The 20792-nt window shown below is 40.8% G+C and overlaps 1 long non-coding RNA gene across 3 annotated transcripts in view; it reads right to left on the bottom strand.

The window, feature by feature from the left end:
* Window positions 1–1057: 1057 nt before the first annotated feature.
* LOC113929017 overlaps window positions 1058–20792 on the bottom strand; it is a 46765-nt gene continuing 27030 nt past the window's right edge. For 2 of the 3 annotated variants that reach the window (XR_003522061.2, XR_003522062.2), the window contains exons 3-4: window positions 14341–14485; window positions 1058–1911 (exon numbers count right to left, since the gene is read on the bottom strand). This is a non-coding gene — a long non-coding RNA (uncharacterized LOC113929017). The remainder of the gene's footprint in view (window positions 1912–14340; window positions 14486–20792) is intronic. The other variant, XR_003522063.2, reaches the window with a different exon arrangement.

Raw genomic sequence — 20792 nt, 5'->3', positions numbered from 1 at the left:
GGGTGGTACTGATAGGCCTGGCGGGGGTGGGGTACAGGGGAGGAACGCAAAATGGAATAGTCCCCCTATTTTGAACTGGCAGAAGAACAACTGTGGTTCACCCTAGGCTCTCCTCAGCTGCAGGGCCCAGGTCCCCATGTTCTGCTCTGCCTGTGCCCTTGAGAAATAAACACAGCTGCCAGAAAACAGGACGCTTCAGCTATGGCTAATCCTCAGCCACAAGACAAGCAGGAACTCAGAGGTGCCCTGCGATGCAAAGTGTTTTCCAAAAACGTCAGCAAATACACAGAGCAAGGAGGGAGGGGAGAGCACACTGCAAATACACAATCAGGCTTCAGAGCAGGAATAAAGGCTGAACACACAGACCAGCGCCAACCTTCTGGACGCCCACCTCCCACTTCCCTGCGGCCTTGCCTCCACTGCCCTCTAGTGGCCAGACAGGGACACGCCCGCGGGTTTAAACCGAGTTCCCAGGGCAGGAAGGAGGTAAAGGAGGGGCTCCAGTGAGGTAAAGGGGGGCTCCTGTGAGGGAGGATCACAGGGCTTGGAGCCTCCCAAAGAAACCAGATCCCGTCCTCTCCATCCCTCAGCCACTGGCCTCGTTCAGCCTCTCCTTCACCTCTCCCTGGCACCTCTGCAACAACCTCTCCTCACTGGTTTTGATAAAAATAATAAACAGCCTAGCGAATGCTGTGCTGAGCGCTTACACACATTATCTCTGAATTCTTACAACACTCTCTGGAGGTGGGCAGTGTCCCGCCTAGAGATGAGGAAACACACAGAGGCTCACACGAGTTAGGAAACTTATCAAATGCCACATGGTACCTACAAGTGGAAAAGAGTACTGACCACTGATGGGTTGAGTTTTTTGAGGAAGAGAGTGATAAAACATTCTGAAATTGATTGTGGTGATGATTGTGCAGCTCTGTGAAAATACAAAAACCCACTGAATTGTATTGCATGTGTTAGCTTCCTATTGCGGCTGTAACAAATGACACCTCAGCGGCTTCAAACAACACCAATTTATTCATTCATAGTCTGAAGGCCAAAAGTCTAAAATCAAGGTGTTGGCAGGTCTGTGTTCCTCCTGGAAGCCCAGTGAGGCATCTATTTCCTTGCCTTTTCCATCTTATTGAGGCTGCCTGTACTCCTTGGCAATTGGCCTCTTCCTGTATCTTCTGTGTGTGTCACTTAAACCCCACCTCACATTCCACCTGACCACCTTCTCCACAGCCCAGAACATGGCCACCACCTCTGCTTTGTTCCAAGCTGCAGCACCCCTTCTCACAAGTCCTCCCCGCCACAATCACCCCCTCTGTATTCAAGACTTGCACTGAGTCCACCTCCTCTCCCTTCAATCCTTTCCCAGGCTTCTCTGCTAACAGGAGCTTTACCTTCCTCCTACTCTTACTTCCCCCGCTGGTGTGCACGGCTCTGAGGCTCCACGCGTCCATGTGCACACATAGCCATCACGGCCCCGAACAGACTGCAACAGAAAGCAGATGCAGTATTTCTCCTCTGAACCCCTCACCATGCCCGAGTGTGACAGAGAAGTCTCCTCTCTTCATTCCCATCATTGCAGAGTCCATGATGAACGGGGCTCGCTCAGCTCCGGCATTTAGAGCCAAGAAAGCTGACAGACCACTGCCACGTCTCCGCGGCCAGCCCGTGTTCTCCTTAGAAGCTGCTCCTCCTTGAGGAGAAGGGATGTGCTAAGCATCTCCTGCACGCCAGGGGCTGTGCTGGACCCTTTACAAACATGTCATGTCCTTTGATTCTCCAAACAACCCAAGGAGAGGAGGATTTGCCATCCGCACGTTATGGATGAGGAAAGTGGACTCTGAACCATCACTGCTGGAGCCGGATTCAAAGCCCATTCCGCTCACCCACGAAGCCAGCCTTCTTTTCACCCTATTGCAGGGTCAGAGGGAGCAAAGAAGGCAATACTTACCCACACATAGGTGTTTCTGAGTGTGCAAGGCACTTCGAGGTGTGCGATCTCTACTCCCCTTCTGAAAGATAGGACTTACCTTTTAACCCTGTGCATGGGCTTTTTCCCTTCCGAAGAAGGAAGACATTTCGAGGTCCCTTTTGTGATTAAAACCCTTAGGGAGTAAAATACATCTTTGAAACAGGAAAGGGAGTAAGGGCTTAAATAAAAGGCCACTGACACATCACACCCAACCAGCTCATAATACACACACACACACACACACACACACACACACACACACACACACTCCTCTAGTACCACCCAGAACTGGTCTCTCCTGCAACTTCTGCTGGTATTCCACACTGCACTCTTCTACTGAGGAGAGCTTATCCTGCTCTCCTTGGACCTTACTGCTTCAGGCTCACTGAATGTCACTGCCTCTGGCTAGGACTCTGCCTCTCTGCTCTGGTCTCCCAATTGCCCACACCAGGCCCTCTGCCAGGATCCCAGTGACTCAGCTTCATCCCCACACAGGTTAGCATGAAGGAACTAATCCACAAGGCACAGGCATATATCTCACACCTAATATTTGAGGTTTTATTCATTTATTTGAGAGAGAGTGAGAGCAAGAGAGGACACACACACAGAGGGAGAGAGAGAAGCAGACTCCCCACTGAGCAGGGAACCCAATGTGGGGCTCAATCCCAGTACCCTGGGATCATGACCTGAGCCAAAGGCAGATGCTTAACCAACTGAGCCACCCAGGTGCCCCCTTACATCTAATATTTGTCATGATAAATGGGTTCATCCTTCCCTGGATTTTAGGCTACAAAGATACTTGGGTCTCAGCAAAAGACTAGGAATAACACCAAAAAACAAAGCAAAATAAAACAAAACAAAATGCCATCCCTCCTAGCTTACTAGCTAAAAATTTAGAGGAGAAATGATAAGATATGCCTAGGGTGACCAATCAATAAATAGCCAGATGTGGGGTACCTGGGTGGTTAAGCGTCTGACTCTTGATTTCAGCTCAGGTTGTGATCTCAGGATCATGGGATTGAGCCCTTGTCGGACTCCATGTTCAGCAGGGAGCCTACTTAAGAATCTCTCATCCGCCCCCTTCCTGGGCTCTTTCCCTCTGCTCCTCCCTCCTCCACCCCCCCCCCCCACTGCACACTCTCTCTCTAAAAATAAAATAAATGAATAAATAGCAATATGTGACTGTAAAGAAATTGGACAACTGACCAAACTGTAGAGTTCTGAGTCTGAGTCACTGTATAGCATTTCTCTGGCAGAGCCTCAAGCTCCAAACTCTTGGCTGCTCTCTAGGGCTGCATATCAAGCCACCTAGGATTGTGTAGGCGAAGAAAGAGGTGGTGGACCCTGACCCTGACAGCCACAAGCTGAGGCTTTCTTCACTGATGTGTGTATTAATAACTTTCCTGTTGGTGGGCGCCTGGGTGGCTCAGTTGGTTAAGCAACTGCCTTCGGCTCAGGTTGTGATCCTGGAGTCCCAGGATTGAGTCCCACCTCGGGTTCCCGGCTCAGGGGGGAGTCTGCTTCTCCCTCTGACCCTCTCCCCTCTCATGCTCTCTCTCTCTCTCTCTCTCTCTCAAATAAATAAATAAAATCTTTTTAAAAATGTTTTTTCCTGTTGCTATAATTGCTCCTTTAGTTAAAGGTGATGGATCTCTTCTTAAGTGACAAGGGACAAGGTTTGCTACTTTTGCCAATTACACATCCAGAAAAAGAAAATAAAAGAATCCATATTGATGGGAAATTGCTGTTAATAGATCAAATAATACCTGGACCAAACCCTTGAAACCACCAACAGAATTAAGTCTGCAGAAAGCCACATAGCCCATAGTTAAAGATTATTGGGAAAAAACACAGGATGCTTTGCTTAAGAGAATGACAATGTAGCCCAAGGGAATAAGAAATAAAATAGGCTGCACAGTCATCATAGTCACAAAGGTGAAGGGCCTCTGTGCTTGCTAACAAAAATAGCACACATTGCTGAGATGTTTTGCCAACCCACCAGGGAAAGGAACCACTCACCACCCGACCACAATCTTGATGAAATAAAATACACTAGCGCCAGAAAGACAAGTCAATCAATCTTGAAGTTTACCCAATCTCTGGCCAATCAGAAGAACCCATGACCCCAAGCCCTTACCCTTGACTTTTGCCCTTAAAAATCCTCACTTGCAAGCCACTGGGGAGTTTGGGACTGTTCTGGGAGGTGCCACACCAATAAATAAGCCTATCTTTGTGTACTGCAAAAGCTCAGTGTCAGTTTGTTGTTATTGTTGTTGTTTTTTAAATTGGCTTGCTGCTCATCAGCAAGACAAACTCTCCTTTGGTTTGGTTACACCCTTTGCATCTCCCAGTGCCAAGGGGATATACACAGAAATGCAGCAACAGCAGGCATCAGAATGGTGGATAACTGCAAAAGCAAGAACAAAGGGGCGCCTGGGTGGCTCAGTCATTAAGCGTCTGCCTTAGGCTCAGGTCATGGTCCCAGGGTCCAGGGATCAAGCCCCACATCTGGCTCCCCGCCTGCTTCTCCCTCTGCCTGCCGCTCCCCCTGCTTGTACGTGTTCCCTCTCTCCTGTCAAATAAATAAATAAAATCTTTAAAAAAAAAAAAAAAGCAAGAACCAAAACATCTCAGTTTCCTTTCATTGACCTTTCACAGAAACATGAGAATAAGTGCTCCCCCAATATCTGAACAGCAATATCCTGCCAACATAAAGTGGTAGTGAGCTAGTTTACAACATTCTTCAGGAAAGGTGGGAAGGAGCTGTTCTCAGGGCAGGAGCAAAGTCAGTACTCAGCCTGGAGACATGGCTCCAGAGCTCACTAACCTGGGCCAATAGTCAACTTCTCAGAGCCATGGTTTACTCATCTGTAAAATGAGAATGGCCATACTTGCAGAGACAGCTTAGCGCATTGCAATAGAAGAATACAGACATTTGGGGGCACCTGTGTAGCTCAGTCAGTTAAGTGTCCAACTCTTGATTTTGGCTAAGGTCATGATCTCAGGGTCATGGGATCAAACCCCATGTTGAGCCCCACGTTGAGCCCTGCATCAAGCTCAGTGTTGGGCTCCATGCTCAGTGGGGAGTCTGCTTGAGACTCTTTCCCTCTACCTCTGCCCCTCCCCTCCATGCTCTCTCTCTCTCAAAAAAAAAATAAATCTTTTTTTTTAAGATTTTATTTATTTAATTGACAGAGAGAGAGAGACAGCGAGAAAGGGAACACAAGCAAGGGGAGTGGGAGAGGGAGAAACAGGCTTCCCACAGAGCAGGGAGCCCTATGCGGGACTCGATCCCAGAACCCTGGGATCATGACCTGAGCCGAAGGCAGCCACTTAACCAACTGAGCCACCCAGGTGCCCCAAAATAAATCTTTTTTTTTTTTTAAAAGAAGAAAATTATTTTAGAGAAACCTGATTCTGAATACTGTCACTTACAGTGTAACCTTGAGTTACTGAATTTCTCCAAAGCCATAAAATGGTGATAATAATTGAGTTTGAGAGAGATCTGTTGGGACAAATGGGTAGCAGCTTATATAAAGTGCTTATTACAGTCTGAGCACATAAGACATGCCCAATAAATGAAAATGATCTATTAACAGTTACTGGATTTTGCTTATATTTTGGCTACAATAATTGCTTACAATTGTATTGAATACTTCCCATGATTTATCTTATCATACTTGCTTTGTCTACCCCTCAAAAGATTTTTATGAAGATAAAACAAACCAATATATATTTTTATATGCAAATATGAGCACAGGAAAAGTCCTAAAAGGATATACACTAAAATGTAGTGGTTATCTCATAGAGCTATGATTTTTGTCTTATTTTTGCTTACCTTCCTTTTCAAACTTTTCTCAAGCTTCACTTATGCATATTTTGGTTTTGGTTTCTTTTATATGCCAAAATGCTAAAAAATAAACAAACCTACATGACCATTTCTTTTGGAGGTAAGAGATAACAAAAGCTTTGCTTTCTCTTAGGAACTGGTATGTGTTTTTCTTTTTATTTATTTATTTATTTTAAAGATTTTATTCTTAAGTAATCTCTACACCCAACATGGGGCTCAAACTCACAGCTCCAAGATCAAGAGTTGCATGTTCCACTGACTGAGCCAGCCAGGCACCCTGTATTTTTCTTTTTAATAGTAAGAGTTAGCTAACTGGCTTATACCCTCTTTGCTTTGCCAGAGGAACTCAAAGCCAAATTTTTATTTATTTTTTTTTCAGAGCCAATTTTTTAATTCAATCATTCAATTAGGTCCTTAACTCTTTGTATACTTCTCTTCAGTTTCTCTGCCTGCCCCAGTCTTGACTTTCTATTCTAACTTGTATTTATCTTACCTTGATTTTATATTTCTTATTTATATTTTACTACTTTTCTCAGTGTTTGTCATAAGCCACCATAAACCCCTTATAGAATGAGTCCTGGTATATATACACACACATAAACAACTGATAACTTTAAGGATTGCTATAGCCCATGTACTTCATTTCACATTTCATGCATTCCACAGAGTTCTTGGTTACAACATTAATGACAGAATTATAGTAATCTTTAAACTCTATTTCTGATATAAAAAAAAATGTAGGGGCATCCGCATGGCTTAGTTGGTTAAATATCTGACTTTGGCTCAGGTCATGATCTCAGGATCGTGAGACTGAGCCCTGCATGGAGCCCACTTAAGATTCTCTCTCTCTCTGCCTCTGCCCTTCCCCCTTGCCCCTCTCTCTCAGTAAATAAATAAATATAAAAATTTTTTTAAAAATGCAAAACCACGGGCGCCTGGGTGGCTCAGTTGGTTGGGCGACTGCCTTCGGTTCAGGTCATGATCTTGGGAGTTCCAGGATCAAGTCCCACATCAGGCTCCCTGCTCAGCAGGGAGTCTGCTTCTCCCTCTGACCCTCCCTCCTCTCATGTGCTCTCTCTCTCATTCTCTCTCAAATAAACAAATAAAATCTTTAAAAAAAATAAAAAATTAAAAAAATGCAAAACCACAAAATCTCCCTGTAATGACAAAATTTTAAAAAGCCTTAGAATTGGGTCAATTTTCCTCACTGATATGAGGAATTCTTAATCTCAGGAAACAAACTGAGGGTTGCTGGAGTGGTGGGGGGTGGGAGGGAGGGGGTGGCTGGGTGATAGACATTGGGGAGGGTATGTGCTATGGCGAGCGCTGTGAATTGTGCAAGACTGTTGAATCACAGATCTGTACCTCTGAAACAAATAATGCAATATATGTTAAGAAAAAAAAAGAAGAAGAAGATAGCAGGAGGGGCAGAATGAAGCGGAGTAAGTTGGAGGGGGAGACGAACCATGAGAGACGATGGACTCTGAAAAATAAACTGAGGGTTCTAGAGGGGAGGGGGGTGGGGGGATGGGTTAGCCTGGTGATGGGTATTAAAGAGGGCACATTCTGCGTGGAGCACTGGGTGTTATGCACAAACAATGAATCATGGAACACTACATCAAAAGCTAATGATGTAATGTATGGTGATTAACATAACAATAAAAAATTTTTAAAAAAAGAATTGGGTCAATTTTATTAAATGCTCAATTCTCAAAATTATATATATTATATATTTTATATTTCTATAATTATTAAATTTATATATAGTATATATTTTATAACATATACAATTTTGAGTATATCTTTTTTAATTTTAAAAACTCCACACTTATGCCTCCCCTTACCTACCCACTCTACTAAACTTTGATACATGCAAGCAGTAGCAAGCCCAACAAAATCACTTCTGAGGAAAGACGTCAGAGGCACTAATAAAACCACTCTCTCAAAACCCTGGAATAGAATTTCAAGTGGTCCTCAATCAGAACCTAATGCTGCAGCCGGCCAATCATCCCACAGTAACTTTATGCCACCGTTCTCAAGCGAGGGGGCCTCCCTCAGGCTGGGGAAAGAGGAAGTTGGCAATTTCCTATTCCTGGAAAAGATATTCAGGCAGCTAATTTATAAATACTTAAGATGCCCACCAACTCCAAGAGAACAGATCAAATAACACAAAGGAAGGCCTCTACAAGCACCTTTTCTCTCTACATCAGGGCCTCCCATCAGGAGTCAATAGGAAGCCCAAACAGCTTCACAGTCCCTGCTGTCCGAATGCTGCCATATTTACTATCTTTGTCATCACTGGCAAACACCAGCAGAGGCCTTTTGGGGTGCCAATGGGCACCATGGTCAGAGACCCACACTACATTTCTCAGCTTGTCTCTATGGAAATCAACACAGAAAAACCAATAAATTATGTTAATAATAAAAATGTGCATTAAGTATTTGCCTACATTAACTGATTTAACCTGCTTAATAACTCTGTAAGATAGAGAAAACATTACTTTATTTTACAGAGAACACTGAGGCACAGAGAGAGCACAAGCCAGTAGGTGACAGAGCAAGACCTGAATGTAGGCCAGTTAACTTAAGAGCTTATGCTCTGAACCCCGATTCTCTATTTCCTGGGAAAACAGTAAGAGCTGCTGATGTTTGTGAAGCACCCCTTATGAATCACATTAATTCTATTTTATTGAATGCCAATGACAACCCAGAAAGGCAGTTTTCTTTTTAAATTTCTAACTGCAAACAGTAGAATTAGCTTTTTTTCATGTATAGTTCTATGAGATTTTAAACATGCATGTATTTTTATAACCACTGCCACAGATAGGATATAGAATAATCTCAACCAAGGAAAGAACTCCCTTGCAGATAACCCTTTGTAGTCAAACCCCCAACCCTAACACCTGGTAACCACTCATCTGGTCCCTGTGCCTGTATTTTTTCCTCTTCCAGAATGTCATACTCACAAAATATTATGTAACCTTTTGAGACAAGGTTTTTTCACTTAACACACCAAAGATTCATCCATGTCATTGTGTGCCTCGATAGTTCATTCCTCTTCATTGCTAAGTAGTATTCCACTGTGTGAATATACCACAGTTAGTTTATCCATCCACTGACAGACATTTGGGTGGTTTCCAGTTTTTGACAATTGTAGAGTTACTCTGCTATAAACATGCACACACGCGTGCGCGCGCGCGCGCACACAGAGATGTTTGTGTAAACATAAGTTTTCATTTCTCTGGGATAAATCCCTAGAAGTAGAATTTCTAGGTCACACGATAAATATATGTTTAACTTGTTGAAACAACTGCCAAGCTGTTTTCCAAAATGGCAGTACCCTCTTGCATTCCTACGAGAAATGTGTCCCAGTTACTCAGCATCAGCACTTCGTGTTGTCAGTATTTTTTAATTTAGCCATTCTAATGAGTATGTAATATTTCATTGTAGTTTTAAACATTACTAATGATGTTGAGCACCTTTCAGTTGCTTATTTGCCATCTTTATATCCTCTATCCTGAAAAGTCTGTTCAAATCTTTTGCCCACTTTTTAAATTGGTTTGGTAAAGTTTTATTGAGTCTGAGAGTTGTTTTTTTTTTTAAGATTTTATTTATTTATTTAACAGAGAGAGACAAAGCAAGAGAGGGAACACAAGCAGGGGGAGTGGGAGAGGGAGAAGCAGGCTTCCCACTAAGCAGGGAGCCCAATGCGGGGCTCAATCCCAGGACTCTGGGATCATGACCTGAGACGAAGGCAGACACTTAATGACTGAGCCACCCAAGCACCCTGACTTTTGAGAGTTCTTTATGTACTTTAAACACAAATGATTTTTCTTATGTGTGTTTGCAAATATTTTCTCGCAATATGGGGCTGGTTTTCTACTCTCTTAACAGTGTTATTGCACAGCAAGAGTTTTTCATTTTCACTAGGTCCAATATATCAACTCTTACTTTATGGATCAATAATTGTGTTACCCTATCTAAGAAATATTTACCTAACTCAACAGGAAAAAGATTTTCTGCTATATTTCTAAGAGCTTCATAGTTTTCTGTCCTACACTTATGTCTATCATCCATTTGGAGTTAATTTTTGTAGGCAACAGAGGTGTAGGTCAAGGCTCACTTTTTTGCATGTGGATAGTCCAGCACCATTTGCTAAAGACTGTCCTTTGTCCATTGGACTGCCATTGCACTTTTGTCAAAAATCTGTTGATTCTATGATTTTATATTGTATATATATTTCACTTGTCTATATGACTTTCCTTTTACTAATATCATGCTGTGTTGACAACGTTGCTTTACAGTATATCTTAAAAACAGGTAGTGAAATCCTCCAACTGTTTGTTTTTCAAAACTCTTTTGGCTTTCTAGTTCCTTTCCATATAAATTTTAGAATCAGCTATATCTACAAAGAAGCTGTCTTAGTCCTTTCAGGCTGCTTTAACAGAATATCACAGACCGGGTGACTTACAAACAACAAAAATATATTTCTCTCAGCTCTGGAGGCTGGGAAGTCCAATATCAAGAACCTGTAGATTCAGCGTCTGGTGAAAGCTGCTTCCAGTTTCATAGACGGCTGTCTCTTTGCCGTGTCCTCACGTGGCAGAAGAGGCAAAGGAGCTCTCTGGAGTGTCTTGTAAGGGCACTAATCCCATTCATGAGGGCTCCACACTAATGACCTAATCCCTTCCCAAAGGCCCCACCTCCAAATACCATCACACTGAGGATTAGGTTTCAACATATGAATTGTGGGAGAGTTGGGAGCATAAATATTCATTATATAGAAGAAGCTTTCTGGGACTTTGATTGGGATTGCTTTAAATCCTTAGGTCAGGGGCGCCTGGGTGGCTCAGTCGTTAAGCGTCTGCCTTTGGCTCAGGTCATGATCTCAGGGTCCTGGGATCAAGCCATTGGGGCTCTCTGCTCAGCAACAAGTCTGCTTCTCCCTCTCCCTCTGTAATCTCTCTCACTTTTGCTCTCTCTCAAATAAATAAATAAAATCTTTTCAAATAAATAAATAAATAAATAAATAAATCTTTAGGTGAGTTTAGGGAGAATTAACAATATTGAGTCTTCCAATTCATGAACACAATATGTTTCCATATTTGTCCAGGCTTTCTTTAATTAGTGTTTGGTAAGGTTTTTTTTTTTTTTTTTTTTTTAAGATTTTATTTATTTATTTGAGAGAGAATGAGAGAGAGAGCGAACACATGAGAGGGGATAGGGTCAGAGGGAGAAGCAGACTCCCCGCTGAGCAAGGAGTCCGATGTGGGACTCGATCCCGGGACTCCAGGATCATGACCTGAGCCGAAGGCAGTCGCTTAACCAACTGAGCCACCCAGGCACCCTTGGTAAGGTTTTAATTTCAATCTCACTATATAAATAAATAGGTGATTTAACTAAGGTCATACTTTGTAGTGGAGCCAGCATTCTGAAATAAGTTCCATCTGCCTCCAAGGACATACTTCTTTCCACTAAACCACACTGCCTTGCAAATAGATTGTTTTTTACCAATATTTTATTTCTTTGGTTCATTGAAATAATATATGATTTTTCCCCAAGCTATTACTCCTTCAGCTGTTTTTTATATCAGGTTTATGATTAAAATTAAAATAGAAAAATGTTTATAGTATGCTGTTAAGTTAAAAAATGCAGGATATAAAATTTTATCTACTATATGATCCCAACTACATCAAAAATACATATACAGAAAAAAAATTAAAATATATTAAAATGTTTAATGCTTCTGACATAGGCAGGCCAGGTCGAAGGATCCAGAGCAGGTCCCACAGAACCAGCCAAGAGGATACTTGGTTTCCCATAGGATAGAATCAAATGCAAGCCAGGAGGAAGTGAGAGCAGAGTTTATTGAATAGCTAAGTGATAGAATATAGCAGACAAAGTGGCTGGGAGACTCAGAAAGGGAGAAGTGAGTCTCCCTGTCACTTGGGGTTAGGGGTTTATATTGGAAAAGGATCCAGGGTATGTGTTCCTTCAGGAATCCAGGGTAGGGTCCAATCAAAGGCAAATGTCAGGTGAACAATAGTTGTTATTCCATAAATCACCGAAGTTAGGGGGTATTGACACCCATGTCAACTGAGGTTTGTTCAAAGCTAATGTCCTGGAACATGCTCAGGACCTGATTCTTCTTAGAAGTTATCAGGTGTATGGGGGCCTATGAGAAAACTCAGAGAATGATTAACTTTCTTGCATCCACCTCAGAGTGGGAACATAGCTTCTTTGGTTTACTCAGATGCAAGATGAAATATAGAACATAAGTAAATGGGGCCTAGCAGAGAAACAGTAGAGATGGAGCCTTTCCAAAATGGAGTCCCTTCAGTTTCCCTATCTCAATTCTGAGTTATAGAGCTGTGGGTAATTGTTAATTTCTTCTTTATATCTATCAGCATATCTAAATGTGCTACAATGAGCAAATATAATTTTTTTTGCAAATATAATTTCTACTACTTAAAATAACATATGAAGACATGCTCACTGCACAAGATTGATACAAGAAAAATGCTTTATCTGAAACTACTGAGATGATCATGTGGGTTTTTGACCTTGATTTTATTAATATGGTATTACAGTGATTGATTTTCATATGTTGAACAAACCTTGCATTCCTGGGATAAATCCCATTTAGTCATGGATATAATCCTTTTATACATTGCTATTTTCAGTTTGCTAGTATTTTGTTGAGGATTTTTGCATCTAGATTCACAGGAGAAATTGGTCAATAGTTTTCCTTTCTTGTGGTGTTTTTCTCTGGCTTTGGTATCATGTAATACTGGCCTCATAGAAAGAGTTGGGAAATATTCCCTTTGCTTCTATTTTTCAGAAGAGTTTGGGAAAAATTGATGTTAATTCCTAAATGTTTGGTAGAACTCACCAGTGAGGCCATTTGGAAGTAGGCTTCTCTTTATGGAAGGTTTTGATTATTAATTCAATGTTTTTGTTGTTATACGTCTATTCAAGGTTCCTATTTTTTCTTGAATCAATTTCAGTAGTTTGCATGTTTCTAAGAACTTGTCATCTACGTTAGTTAATTTGTTGGCATACAGTTGTTTCATAGTATTCCTTGTAATTCTTTTTTTTTTAAGATTTTATTTATTTATTTGAGAGAGAGAGAGAATGAGAGATAGAAAGCACTAGAGGGAAGAGGGTCAGAGGGAGAAGCAGACTCCCTGCTGAGCAGGAAGCCCGATGTGGGACTCGATCCAGGGACTCCAGGATCATGACCTGAGCCGAAGGCAGTCGCTTAACCAACTGAGCCACCCAGGCGCCCCCTTGTAATTCTTTTTATTTCTATACTGTCAGTAGTAATGTCCGGAATTTCATTTCTGATTTTAGTAACTTGATCTTCTCTCATTTATGCTTGGTCATTCTAGCTAAAACTTTGTCAACTTTGTTTTGAAGAACAGACTTCTGTTTTCCTTGTTTTCTTTATTGTTTTTCTATTCTCTATTTCATTTACTCCTATTACTCATTAATATGTCCTTCCTTCTGCTTACTTTGGGTTTACTTTGCTCTTTTCCAGTTTTTTAAAGTAGATTAAGTTATTGACTTGAGATTGTTCTTCTTTTCAATATAGATATTTACAGCTATAGATTTGTCTCTAAGCAATGCATTAGCTGTATCCCAACAGTAATTAACCTTAAATATAAGAATTTCAAGTTTTTTATTATTAAAAATTTTTAAATATAGTTCGAAATTTTTTAAGAGTATAACATTCCCTAAAACAATAAAGCCATATTGAAAAATAAAAGTCTGAGGGAATTCTTTTGTAAAATGAATACTCTTCTCTCAATTTTCCATTTTCAAGTTCTGTTTTGTTTTAGCGTTGTTTTTTTTAAGCAAAGCATAAGTATTTTGATAATTCCCTAAATTATGTAAGGAATATATTTGTTTAGGTTTATATATAGGAAAAAAATCAAACAAAATACACATTACTAGAGATGGTCTATAGGTGATGATACCACAGGTAAGTCTTCATTTCTCCTACTCCTCTGTATTTAAAAAATGTCTTTATAATGGAAGAATTCAGTTATTAAAATATAAAATATTTTTCATAAATAACTTTCCTTGATACCTGATACTTTTCAAAGTCTTTGCTCCCTTATTACTAGCAGTGACTGTCATAACATAAACCTGTCTTAAGGAGACAAATTCTTTCATGCTAATGCTGCTGAAGTAGCAATGTGCAGAGATGAAAACATATGACACTTGGTAAGTCCTGATGACCAAGGATGAAAGATACAAAGTTCTCCTTAGGGTAGTGGGGGTTTCAGTCACCTGTCTCTATTCCAGCAACATCAATAAAATGATCTTCTGATGTTGATGCCTGAATTTTCCCATCATGGCTAAAATTGATGGTCCTCACAGACCAATCCGGCCCATAATACAGGGTACAAAAAGGACACATTAGAATTCCTAAGGCATGAAGAATTAGAAGAAGGCATCCAGGATAGAATAAAACTAATTATCCAATAAATAAAGTACTAGCAGATTTGCTTACCTAGAAATGCTTTGTACCACACTGACTCATCCACATCCCAGAGGCTGACCAAAGTATCTGCACTTCCTGTAGCGAAATGCTTCTCCATGGGTCAAACCACATAGGAAGGGCATTAATGGACTGCACAGGCTTTGGTGCTATGTAGCTGAAAAACAAGACAGACAGCAGTAAAAGGGCTGTGACACTAAGAAGATAATAAGAACCCCTGAAGAAAACCAAAGTAAATAGAACAAATACCAAAAACCATAATTCAAGAAAGCTTTACCAAAAAAAAAAAAAAAAAAAGATTTCAAGCTACATATTGAAAGAGCACACCACTTACCTGAGAATGTGAACCCAAAACAACCAACATCAAGGCATAAACTAATAAAATGACTAAACTTTAGGGCGCCTGGGTGGCTCAGTTGGTTAAGCAACTGCCTTTGGCTCAGGTCATGATCCTGGAGTCCCGGGATCGAGTCCCACATCGGGGTCCCTGCTTGGCAGGGAGTCTGCCTCTCCCTCTCACCCTCCTCCCTCTCGTGCTCTCTCTCTCTCATTCTCTCTCTCTCAAACAAATAAATAAAATCTTTAAAAAAAAATAAAAATAAATTTAAAAAAATTACTAAACTTTAGGGGCTCCTGGGTGGCTCAGTCAGTTTAGCGACTGACTTGACGTCAGCTCAGGTCATGATCTCAGTGTTGTGAGATCAATTCCCATGTTGAGCCCTGTGTGGGGCTTCACACTGGGCGTGGAACCTGCCCAAGATTCTCTCCCTCTCCTTCTGCCCCTCCCCCTGTTCGTGTTCTCTCTCTCAAAAAAACATTTACTAAACTTTAAAGGAAAGGCCTTTTAGCATCTAGGCAAAAAGAGCAGATGTTTTTGAGGGACAGTATTAAACTACCACCAGAATTTTTGACAGCAACACTTTATGCCCCATATCTATGCAGGAAAAAAATTGAGAAACATGTTTAAGATACACAAGGCGAAAAATGTGAGTCAAGGACTTCTATATGCTGCAAAACTTACTTTCAAGTGTAAAGGGCACAAATGAACTTTATTAGCAATAAGGAAGAAGTCAGGGCGCCTGGGTGGCTCAGCTGTTAAGCATCTGCCTTCAGCTCAGGTCATGATCCCAGGGTCCTGGGATAGAGCCCCGCATCAGGCTCCCTGCTCAGTGGGGAGTCTGCTTCTCCCTCTCACACTCCCCTTGCTTGTGTTCCCTCTCTCGCTGTGTCTCTCTCTGTCAAATAAATAAATAAAATCTTAAAAAAAAATAATGAGGAAGAAGTCAGGGACTATGATCCCCATGAGGCCTTCCTGAGGAATCTTATCTGGAACTTAATTTGAGCCTCAATAAGATTAATAATTAAAATAGAATAAAACATGGGGCGCCTGGGTAGTTCAGTCCATTAAGTGTCTGCCTTCGGCTCAGGTCATGATCCTGAGGTCCCGGGATTGAGTACCATGTTGGGCTCCCTTCCCATGGGGGAGTCTGCTTCTCCCTCTGCCCCTCACCCAGTTCGTGGTCTCTCTCGCTCACACTCTCTTTCTCAAATAAATAAATAAAATCTTTTTAAAAAGATAAAATAGAATAAAACATATTAAATATGCTTAAAGATGTGTGTTCATAATACTTTTTTTTAAGATTTTATTTATTTATTTGAGAGAGAGAGAATGAGAGTAGAAAGCACAAGAGGGAAGAGGGTCAGAGGGAGAAGCAGACTCCCTGCTGAGCAGGGAGCCCGATGCAGGACTCGATCCCGGGACTCCAGGATCATGACCTGAGCCGAAGGCAGTCGCTTAACCAACTGAGCCACCCAGGCGCCCCATAATACGTTTTTTAAAAACTACCCAATCATATTCGGAGGTGAGAGAGAGAAAATTTCTTACCTTGAGAACTGATAAAGAGAAAGAATCAAACATTTATCTAACCTTTCGAAACAAAATGCACCACTGAGTAACCAAATAGGAGGAAACATCTGTATATAGAAGCATTCCTACAAATAAATTAAAAAGAAATTTAAAAATTATATAGATATAGCATGTCATTTTGCAACCCCAAATTAATGATCTAGGCAGTGAGCACTAACAATTGCAAGCATCACACACACAAAAAGAGACAACCGGACATAACAAGCCTCTGATAAAAGTAGATAACATCATCTATAGTTTGCCAAGGGGATTAAAACTAAGCCTGATCAAGCCTCTAGATATAGCTGCCAGTGTTCAGAAAGCATCTAGGAGAGAGGAGCATGTCCGACCACACCAGAAGTATCGACTCTCTACAGGTCAAATGGTCTGGGTTTTTCCAAACGTAAATTATAAGGAAAATAAAGTGACAGAGGAGAAGCTTGTAGATTAAAAGAAGTTGACTTTGCTATCCTAGAGAAAAGGCCAGAGCTATCACCTTCAAAGATTCATTCAAGATAGTCCTAGTCAGGGACGCCTGAGTGGCTCAGTTGGTTAAGCGTCTGCCTTTGGCTCAGGTCATGATCCCAGGGTACTGGAATCGAGTTCCACATCAGGCTCCTTGCTCAGTGGGGAGTGAGCTTCTCTTTCTCTCTCCCTCTGTGCTCGCTTGCGCTCTCTCTCTCTCAAATAAATAAGTAATATCTTTAAAAAAAGATGGTCTTTAATCAGTAGAAGGGAACTACCGTTTATGGATCACAAGTATGAGTTCAGCACATTCACCTACAAATTTCCCCTTTAGTCCTTACAATAACTGTCAGATACATTTTTAACCCCATTTTACAGATAGAGAAATGGAAGATAAGAGGGACTAGTCAAAGTTTCAAAGCTTTTAAGTGGAAGAGCAAAAATATGTCATGCAGTTTGACCCCAAAACCGCTTAATCTTTTACACAGGCATTAATCATTCACACATCGTATTCAGAATTTTTTTCTATCCACCATGAGCTATACTTTTCTTTATTCAATAATTTTTTTTAAAGATTTTGTTTATTTATTTGACAGAGAGAGATACAGAGAGAGAGGGAACAAAAGCAGGGGGAGTGGGAGAGGGAGAAGCAGGCTTCCCACTGAGCAAGGAGCCTAATGCGGGGCTCGATCCCAGGACCCTAGGATCATGACCTGAGCTGAAGGCAGACGCTTAACCACTGAGCCACCCAGGCGCCCCATTCTATAATTTTTTTTAAAGTAGGCTCTACAACCAACATGGGCCTTGAACTTACGACCCCGAGATCAAGAGTCACATGCTCTACAACTAAGCCAGCCAGGCACCCCTCTTCATTCAATAATTTTTAAATGGACTCATTTCTTTTACTTAAATAAATTTAGCTAATCTTAAGTAATAAATTCAATGACTTGGGTATATGTTTTTTAGTAACCTTGAAAATACACCCCCAATCTAACAGCATTTGCCACACACTCCTCTATCTCTTCTCAGTCCTACCCTCTTATTCACCCCAACCTTCTCCTCACCACAGTCTCTACCCCTCCCCTCTCCCCATCCCTACACCCTCTCTCTCCTTACTCCTCCTACTCCCCCCTCCTCATTCCCACCCCCTCCTCACCCCACCCTCTTCTGCACCACCATTCTCTCCTCATCACCACACTACACTTCTCCATCACCCTTCTCCCTGGCCTAGGCTGAGCCCTGACAGCTCCCCCAAAAGGTCATTGTCCCCCAAGAAGACACAGACCATTTTGTTCAAGGACTCCAAGGCAAGGCAGGGTCAGTGGCAGCATACACCCTATGCCAGGAACTCTCATGTCTTGCTGTGGATGCAGAACAGCTCAAATCTTGAGCACTTAGCAGGACAGGCTTGAGATCACTGAGTTCCAGGGGACCAGTGAATCTGGACTGCTCTGGCCCAGAGATAGGATCCCACTGCTGCCAGGACCACCACAAGGAGCACCTCGTCAACAAAATCACTGTGGACCATGGCCTGTTCTCTGGCTGCCTCCATGTGAATGCATGTGCCCAGAAGTGAGGCAGAGGACTACAAAGCCACACTGCGTCCCCAACACACTGAAAATCCCAGCATGCAGCACATGTTCATCTTTGTCCTTTCAAACAATGATTTTGCCCTAAAAAATTTTTTTTGAAAGACAGAGGGAAGCAAACCATAAGAGACTCTTAACAATAGAGAACAAACTGAGGGTTGATGGAGTGGGGTGGGTGGGGGATGGCCTAGATGGGGGATGGCACTTGTTATGATGAGCACTGGGTGTTATAGTGATGAATCACTGACCTCTACTCCTGAAACCAATATTACACTACATGTTAAGTAACTAGAATTTAAATAAAAATTTGGAAATAAATAAATAAATCACTCATCTATTCAAGAAAAAAGTGGCATAATTTCTTTTATTTAGATATAATTCATATAACATAAAATTCACCCTCTAAAGTATATAATTCAGGGCTTTTAATATGTTCAAAAAGTTGTACAACCATCATGACTACCTAATTTCAGAACACTTTCAGAAATCAGCCCTGGTAACCGTTTACCTATACAGTCACTCCTCATTCCCTCCTCCCAGCAACTACTAATCTACTTTCTATCTCTGTGGATTTGCCTTATCTGGACATTTCATATAGATGGAATCACATAATATGTAGCCTTCCTTCACCTAACATAATGTTTTCAAGATTTCATCAATGTTATAGCAGGTATCAGTACTTGTTCCCTTTTATGGCTAAGTTATATTCCATTGTATTCCATGGATAGTCCACATTTTGTTTATCTAATCATCAGTTGATGGACATTTGAGCTGTTTTCACTTTTTGACTATCATAAATAATGCTACTATGAGCATTCATTTTTCTGGGAACATATGTTCAGTTGCATATTTGTAAATATTTTCTTCCATTCTACAGGTTTTCTTTTCATTTTCTTTTTGTTTTAAGTAATTATTATTATTATTATTAAAGATTTTATTTATTTATTTGACAGAGAGAGACAGCGAGAGAGGGAACACAAAAAGCAGAGGGAGTGTGAGAGGGAGAAGCAGGCCTCCCACTGAGGAGGGAGCCCAATGCGGGATTCGATCCCAGGAGCCTGGGATCATGACCTGAGCCAAAGGCAGATGCTTAACAACTGACTGAGCGATCCAGGCGCCCCTCTTTTCATTTTCTTACTTGTGTCTTCTGAAACACCAATGTTGCTGCAATTGGTTTTTCTGGATGTTATACCCTTATCAGATATAAATGAAGTCCAACATATCTAGTTTTCTTTAGTTGTTTGTGCTTTTAGTGTCATACCTAATAAGCCTAATCCAAGGTCATGAAGATATTTTCTTCTAAGAGTTATATAGTGTTAGCTATTATATCTAGGTCTTTGATCCATTTTGAGTTAATTTTTGTGTATGGTGTGAGATAGGGGTCCAAATCCATTCTTTTGCATGTGAATATCTGGTAAACACATTAAAATCAGTTACATCTTGGGGCATCTGGCTGGCTTATTCAGTAGAGCATGCAACTCTTCATCTCAGGGTTGTGAGTTTGAGCCCCATGTTGGGTGTAGAGGTTACTTTAAAAAAATAAATAAAATCAGTTATATCTTATATATTGGCAATAAAGAACTGGAAAATAAAAATTTTTAAATATCATTACAAAAGCTCACTGACATGAAATAATTAAGTATGAACTAACAAAACATGTTCAAGATAAAACTACAAAATGCTGATAAAAAAATTAAAAGGCTTACATAAATGGAGAGGCATACCATGTTCATGAATTGCAAAACTGAACATAATAAAGATATCAATTCTCCCAAATTGACCTATAAATTTAACAGAATTCCAATTAAAATCCCAGCAGGAATTTTTTCTGTAGATATAGACAAGTGATCCTAAAATTTAAATGGAAAGGCAAAGGAACTAGAAAAAGAACAAAATAATTTTAAAAAACAAGTATAAAATTGGAAGAATCATATTATCCAATTTTAAGACTGATGATATAGCTACTGTAATCAAGACAGAATTGTACTGGCAAAGGAGTACACACATATAGAATCATCCAATATATGGCCTTTCATGCAGCATATTTTCAGAAGTAGACTGACACAAATATGGCCAGCTGATTTTTGACAAAGACACAAAAGCTATTAACAATGAAATGATAGTTTTTTTTCAACAAATGGCATTAGAACAATTGGACATCCATATAAAAAAAAAGAATATCAACCTACACCTTACACCTTATACTAAACTAATTCAAAATGGATCATAGACCTAAAACCATACAACTTTCAGAATAAAACATAGGAGAAAATCTTCATGATGTGGAATTAAACACATAATTCTTGGTGATGACTCCAAAAACACAATTCACAAAAGAAAAAGTTGACAAATTGGACTTATTAAAATTAAAAGCATTGGGGCGCCTGGGTGGCTCAGTCATTAAGCGTCTGCCTTCAGCTCAGGTCATGATCCCAAAGTCCTGGGATCAAGCCCTGCGTCAGGCTCCCTGCTCCACGGGAAGCCTGCTTCTCCCTCTCCCACTC

This window comes from Zalophus californianus, chromosome 5 (assembly GCF_009762305.2).
Source record: "Zalophus californianus isolate mZalCal1 chromosome 5, mZalCal1.pri.v2, whole genome shotgun sequence".
In the NCBI taxonomy this organism is placed as follows: domain Eukaryota; kingdom Metazoa; phylum Chordata; class Mammalia; order Carnivora; family Otariidae; genus Zalophus; species Zalophus californianus.
The sequence above is the reverse complement of the archived record's forward strand: the minus strand, read 5'-3'. Positions and strand labels throughout refer to the sequence as shown.